Consider the following 6,750-nt stretch of genomic DNA (forward strand, 5'->3'; position numbering starts at 1 on the left):
TGAATTCACGTATCACCACCTGGGGCTTGAGCACCTGCATGCAGTTAATGAGACAATGACTAAGAAAAAACTGGCAGAAGTCCTGAGTGTTATTACCTTATCTAGTCCAAGAAAGTTTAAGACTACCATTCAAGACAGGGCATGCCTATAATCCCAGCAACTGGGGAGGGATGAGGTCTAAGCATCCCAAGGAGATCCCGTCTCAAAATAAAGCATAAAAAAAGGGGTGGGGATGTGGGGGTTGCGGGGAGGGGAAGGGGAGAGAGGGGGAGGAGGAGGGAAGAGGAGGAGGAGGAGGACTAGAAGTAATTGTTGAAGTTCAGGCTATCCCTTTCCTCTCAGTCCTTAATTTAGGGTTAGGGTGTAGCTCAGTGGTAGAGCACTTGCCTAGCATGTGCAAGACCCTGGATTTATCCCCAGCATTGAAAACCAAACAAAACCTTAAACTCCTAGGAGACAACATAACTCAGTAGTAGAGTCCTTGCCTGGTATGTGCCAGATCCCAGGTCCAGTCCCCAGCCCTGCAGGTCATGCACTAGGCTGAACAGGTGAGCACAGATTCAATTCAGTTAAAATACCAAATGGCTTTTCAAATTATAATTTTAAAAAATTACAAGATCAACCAAGAAACGAAGGAAGAAAACAGACTTCATCTCAATGGAAAGAGCTGCAAAAACTGGGAACAATTCTTCAGAGATCACAATATATCCGAGTCCATTCAATGTCCAGGTCTAGGGATTGTCCCTGGTTATCATGCACGTCCATTTATTGGCTTGTGTACTATGCCCACTCCTCTCAGGGATTAGCACTGCTTAACTTTGTGCCATTCTAGAGCAGCCTATAAGTCAACTAGCTAGTAGTGTGTTTTGCACAGAAAAGACTGTTCAAAATTGTTAATACTATATGAGAGAGGAAAGATATTAAAACTTAAAGTAGAAAGGTCTTAAGGTAATAGAGCACATAAATTTCAGATTTTAAAAATTAAAATAGGCACAGAATGAGTTTGCTCACTTGGTATGACCAGGGCTCACAAAGTCCAGCTGGTCTTCAAGCACAGAAGGCCTACTGGCTGTGGTTGGTATTTCCCTAACTAGCTTAACCTGGGGGAAAAAATTAGATTTACTGTCTACTTTTACATGATTTTAATGAATATATTCATTTGCATTGAAAAAGCTGCACGAGTCAAAGAATCATAATAGGCCAGATTTTCCTTAATTCGTGCCAGAGAACGCACAGCACGCACTCTGTTTTCCTTTTCTCTCCTTTCCTACTAGCTTCCCCAAAGGGGAGCACATCCTGGTGGGTCCAAAGTGCAGGCCAGGCTGAAGGATAGCTCCCTGCTGGTCTGCAGGACACAGGGAAGGCCCCATTGCCTTGGAGTCAATGGAACTCTTGGGAGCTTGCTGAGAGCATGCCCAACCAGTGGGACTCAGCAAAGTTAGAGCCCTTCACTCATTCAGCATCCCACAAAACACCTGTGGGGGGCCTGCCAGTTGTCATGCCTGGTAGACACTGGAGTTGCAAATGCAGAAAGGAGGCGCTCCCTCAGCTCAGAGCTCCAGACTGGCTAGAAACCAGGCAGGAGAGCTGCCTTCCTCCTGGCAGTCCTTACAGGCTGTGTTTCTATAGTGTTATCTCAATGAATTAACAAGTACAGAACCCTCGCTCCTAGGGGAAACACAAAATCGGGTCCCGAGAGCCTGTAGTGATGGCCATGTTTTTTTGTCACAAATATGTAACTTTTTTATGTGTATTTCTGTTTAAAGACACCTTATTTAATATATATATTGTTGATCCATTGACCTTAAACTTTTGACAATAGCACTATTCTTACACTTGAAAAAAAAACTAAAATAATTTAATGAGGAAAAAATCCATTAAAAAAGAAAAAAAGGGGGAGGGAAGGGAAGTGCTGGGGAGGGATACTGGCCAAATTATACTATTATATTGTGTGCACATACAACTATGTAACAACAAATTCCACAATTATGTACAACTAAAATGCACAATAAAAATGTGGGAAGAAAATAGTGTGTGGAAGAAAGTAGGGGTTCCAATTACTTTTAAAAAGAGAGAGAAAAATGAAAATCATTTAGAGGACTGAATTAAATCCAAACTCTTCAGCAACCATTAAACAAGCGTAGTTACTGTGGATCTTGTGGCTCAAGATCAAGGCAATGTAAAATTGAGTTGAATTCTGATCCTAATGAAGGATGAGTGACAAAATGTGAAATAAGATATGGAGCATGTCCGTTGTGCACTTGAACAGAATGTATTTTGTTACTTTTGGATGAAATGTTATGCCAAGTTCAGTTGTCCACTTAATATAAAGACAAGTTCAGGTCCAATGCTTCCTGATTGACTTTCAGTTCAGATAATCTATCCATTTTTGAATAGTGGGGTATTTAAGACTCTAGGATTGCATTTACTACCTATTTTTCACCTTGTTACTTGCTTTCTATACTTTTTTTTTGCCTGGGGGTGGGGGGGTGGTGGTACCAGGGATTGAACTCAGGGGCACTCAACCACTGAGCCACATCCCCAGCCCTTTTTTATATTTTATTTAGAGACAAGTTCTCACTGAGTTGCGTAGGGCCTTGCTATGTTGCTGAGGTTGGCTTTGAACTGACAATACTCCTGCCTCAGTCTCCTAAGCCTCTGGGATTACAGGTGTGCACTACCACACCTGGCTCTATACTTTCTTCTGCTGTTAAGTACATATATATACTTACAATTTCTTATAGTTTGGATCTGAAATGTCCCCTAAAGTCTCATGTTGAACACCACCCCAGCTGGTGGTGTTATTGGGAGGTGGTTATTGAGCAGGTGGCCCCCAGCTGGAAGAAATAGGTCACAGAGGTGTGTCCTTCAAGGTTCAATATCTTGTCCCTGGCCCTTCCTTTCTCGATCTCACTACTTTCCAGGCACCGTGAGATGAGCAACTCTGCTCTCCACACGGCTCCCTAGTATGATGTTCTGCCTCATCACAGACCCGGAGCAACAGGGCCAAGTGGACATGGATTTCATATCTGAAATCACAGGCCAAAATAAAACTTTCCTCCTTTAAGTTGGTTTCTCAGGTATTTTATCACAGTGACCAAAAGCTGACATACAACTGTTATACCCTCTTAATGAAGTAGCCATTTCACCATCCTATAACCTCCTTTCTCCCATTACATTTTTTGACATAGTCTATATTCTCTGATGCAAGTACAGACACCCCTATTCTCTTTTGGTTTCCATTTGTGAGGAATATCTTTTCCCGTCCCTATACTTTCCATATACTTATAGCCCTAAAGGTAAAGGGAGTCTCCTGTAGGCACCATAGAGTATGTCCTGGATTTTGATGCAATCAGTCCCTATGTCCTACTCCCTATGTCCTTTGATGAGCAAATTCAGTCCATTTATATTGGGGGGAGGATACTAGGGATTGAACCCAGGGACACTTTACCACTGAGCTACATCGCCTGTCCTTTTTATTTTGAAACAGAGTCTCACTAAGTTGCTGAGGATGGCCTTGAATTTGAGATCCTCCTATTTCAGCCTCCTGAGTCACTGGAATTAGAGGCATGCACCACCATGCCCAGCAGTCCACTCACATTTGAAACAGTTATTAAAAGGATCATATACCATGGCCAACAGGGATTTAATGTAAGGGTAAGTCAATGTATGTAAAAATCAATAAATGTCACATTTCACATAACAAAAAGGGGAAAACTCATCACTGAAAAAAGCATTTAACAAAATTCAACATCTTTCATGTTACCAGTTCTCAATGAATGAGCATAGGATGAATGTACCTTATCATAATGACTATATATGACAAGCAAGGGCTATCATCATAACTAAATGACGAAAAGTTCAAAGCTTTCCTTTAAGATTAAGAACAAGCCAAGCGTGGGGGTGCACGCCTGTAATCCAAGCAGCTCAGGAGGCTGAGACAGGAGGATCGTTTCAAAGCAGACTCAGCAAAAGTGAGATGCTAAGTAAATCAGTGAGACTGTCTCTAAATAAAACATAAAATGGGGCTGGGATGTGGCTCAGTGGTCTCTGAACTCAGGTCTGAGTGTTCCAGAGTTCAATCCCTGGTACCAAAAAGAAAGATCAAGAATAACAGCATCCATGCTTACAACTTCTATTTGTCATACCAGAAGTTCTAGTTATAGCAACTAAGCAAGAAGAAACAAAAAGAATCCAAATAGGAAAGAAGGAAAATTGCAAATGACATAATCTTGAATACAGAAAATCCTAATAACCATTAAAAATTTGTTAGAAATATAAATTCAGAAAAGTGGCATGATACAAAGTCAACGCAGATAAGTCAGGATGAACAATCTAAAAAATTAAGAAAACAATCTCAATGACAACATCAAAAGCAGTAAATACTAATACACTTTAACCAGGGAGATGAAAGGGTGACAAACCGAAACCAACATAACATTGATGAATGACATTAAAGATACAAATAAACGGAAAGATGTTCATGGACTGGACTTAGTAATGTTGTGAAAATACCCATCACTACCTAAAGTGATCTAGACACTTAATGCCATCCTCTTCAAGATTCCAATGGCATTTGTCACAAAACTATTTTAAAATTCCTAAAATTCATTCCTAACCACAAGATACTCCAAAAGGCAAAAAAAAAAAAAAAAAAAAAAAAAAAAAACCCTAAACAAGAACTGGAAGCGTCACACTTCCTGATTTCAAATTATATCACAAATTTACAGTAATCAAAACAGTATGAGGCAGTTGTGGTGGTACACAACTATATAATACCAGCAAGGGAGACTGGGGCAGGAGGATTGCAAGTGTGAGCCAGTCCTCAGAAACTTAATCAGACCTGTCTCAAAATTAATAAAAGCTGAGAATACAGCCCAATGATAGAGCATCACTGGGTTCAATTCCTATTACTGGAGGGGAAAAAATCCAAACAGCATGATATTGGCATAAAAGAAACCCAGGAACATATGGACAGTGTTCACAAATATCCCAAGAACATAAGATGCAGAAAAAGATACTCTGTTCAATAAATGGTAATGTGAAAACTAAATATCCACATGCAAAGAATCAACACACAAAAATGGATTAGACAGAACCTGAGGACATGAAAAATCATAAAACTTCTAGAAGAAAATGGGGAAAAGTACTATGACACTGGTCTTGGCAACTTTTGGAGTTCAAACCAAAAGCAGAGTCAACAAATGCAAAATAAATAAGAAGGGCTACATCAAACTAAAAGCTTTCTTCGCAGCAAAAAAACAACAATTAAAAAGGCAACCCTAAAATGGAAGAAAATATTGTAAACCACATATGCAATTACAGGCTAACATCTTACATAAGGAAATAAATGTACACTAAATGTAATAGCAAAAGAAAACTCCAATTTTAAAATGGGCAAAGGACCTGACCATACAATTTTCCCAGAGATACAGAATTGACAGGAAACATGAAGATGCTCGAAATCATTGGATATCAAGGAAATGAAAATCAGAACCACAATGAAATATCACTTCATGGCTCTTATAAGAAAACCAATATAATATTAGAAGAAAACAACACCACTTTTTTTTTTTTTTTTTTTTTTTTTCCCAGTACCAGGGATTAAACCCAGGGGTGCTTAACCACTGAGCCACATCCCCGCCCTTTTTCATTTTTTACTCTGAGACAGGGTCTAAGTTGCTTAGGGCCTCGTATGATGTTGTTGAGGCTGGCTTTGAACTTGCAATCCTCCTGCCTCAGCTAACTCCAATCACTGCAATTACACACAGCACTCTTGTACACAGCTTAATGGAATAAAAACTGGTAGAGCCATCTGGAGAATTAGTATGGAGGTTCCTCTTAAAATTAAAAATAAAACAGCCAAATGATTTCACTATCCATTATGGATATACATCCAGGAAATAAATGAGTATCTGAAAGAGATGTACAGATTCATGTTCAATGCAACAATACTGATATTGCCACCTTTATGTATGAAGGAATAAAGAAATTGTGCGTGTGTGTGTGTGTGTGTGTGTGTGTGAGAGAGAGAGAGAGAGAGAGAGAGAGAGAGAGAGAGAGAGAGAGAGAGAGAGAGAGAGAGAGAGAGGGGGGGGGAGGGAGGGAGGGAGAAATGGAATACTTACCCTTAAACAGAGAAGATTCTGCCATTCAGGACAACAAGGGTGAACCTGGAGCACATTATGTATGCTATGTGAAATAAGCCAAATTTTAAAAACATAAATACTATGTGATCATACTTAAATACAGAATCTAAAAGTCAATACAACCACAAGAATGGAATTTCTAATTAGAATAAATTACATTCCATGTATGTATAATATGTCAAAATACACTCTACTGTCATGTATATATAGAAAAGAACAAATAAAACAAAAGAAACAAACAAAAAAGAATCTAAAACCCACAGAAAGAAAAATACAATTGTGGTAACCAGAAGGTAGGAAAAGGGGGAAATGATAAGATTTCCATAAAAGGGTAAAACTCTCAGTTATGAGTAAGTTCTTGAGACCTTATATGCAGCATGGTGAATATAGTTAATAAAAATGTACAGTAAAATTGAATTTGCTGGACTGGGGTTATAGCTCAGTGGTAGAGTGCTTGCCTAGCATATGTGAGGCCTTGGGTTTGATCCTCAGCACCACATAAAAATAAGTGAATAAAATAAAGGCATTGTATCCATCTACAACTAAAAATATATTTTTAAAAATTAATTTGCTAAGATAGTACAAAGTGTTTCACAACACC

The sequence above is a fragment of the Sciurus vulgaris genome (genome assembly GCF_902686455.1).
Source record: "Sciurus vulgaris genome assembly, chromosome: 16".
Lineage (NCBI taxonomy): Eukaryota > Metazoa > Chordata > Mammalia > Rodentia > Sciuridae > Sciurus > Sciurus vulgaris.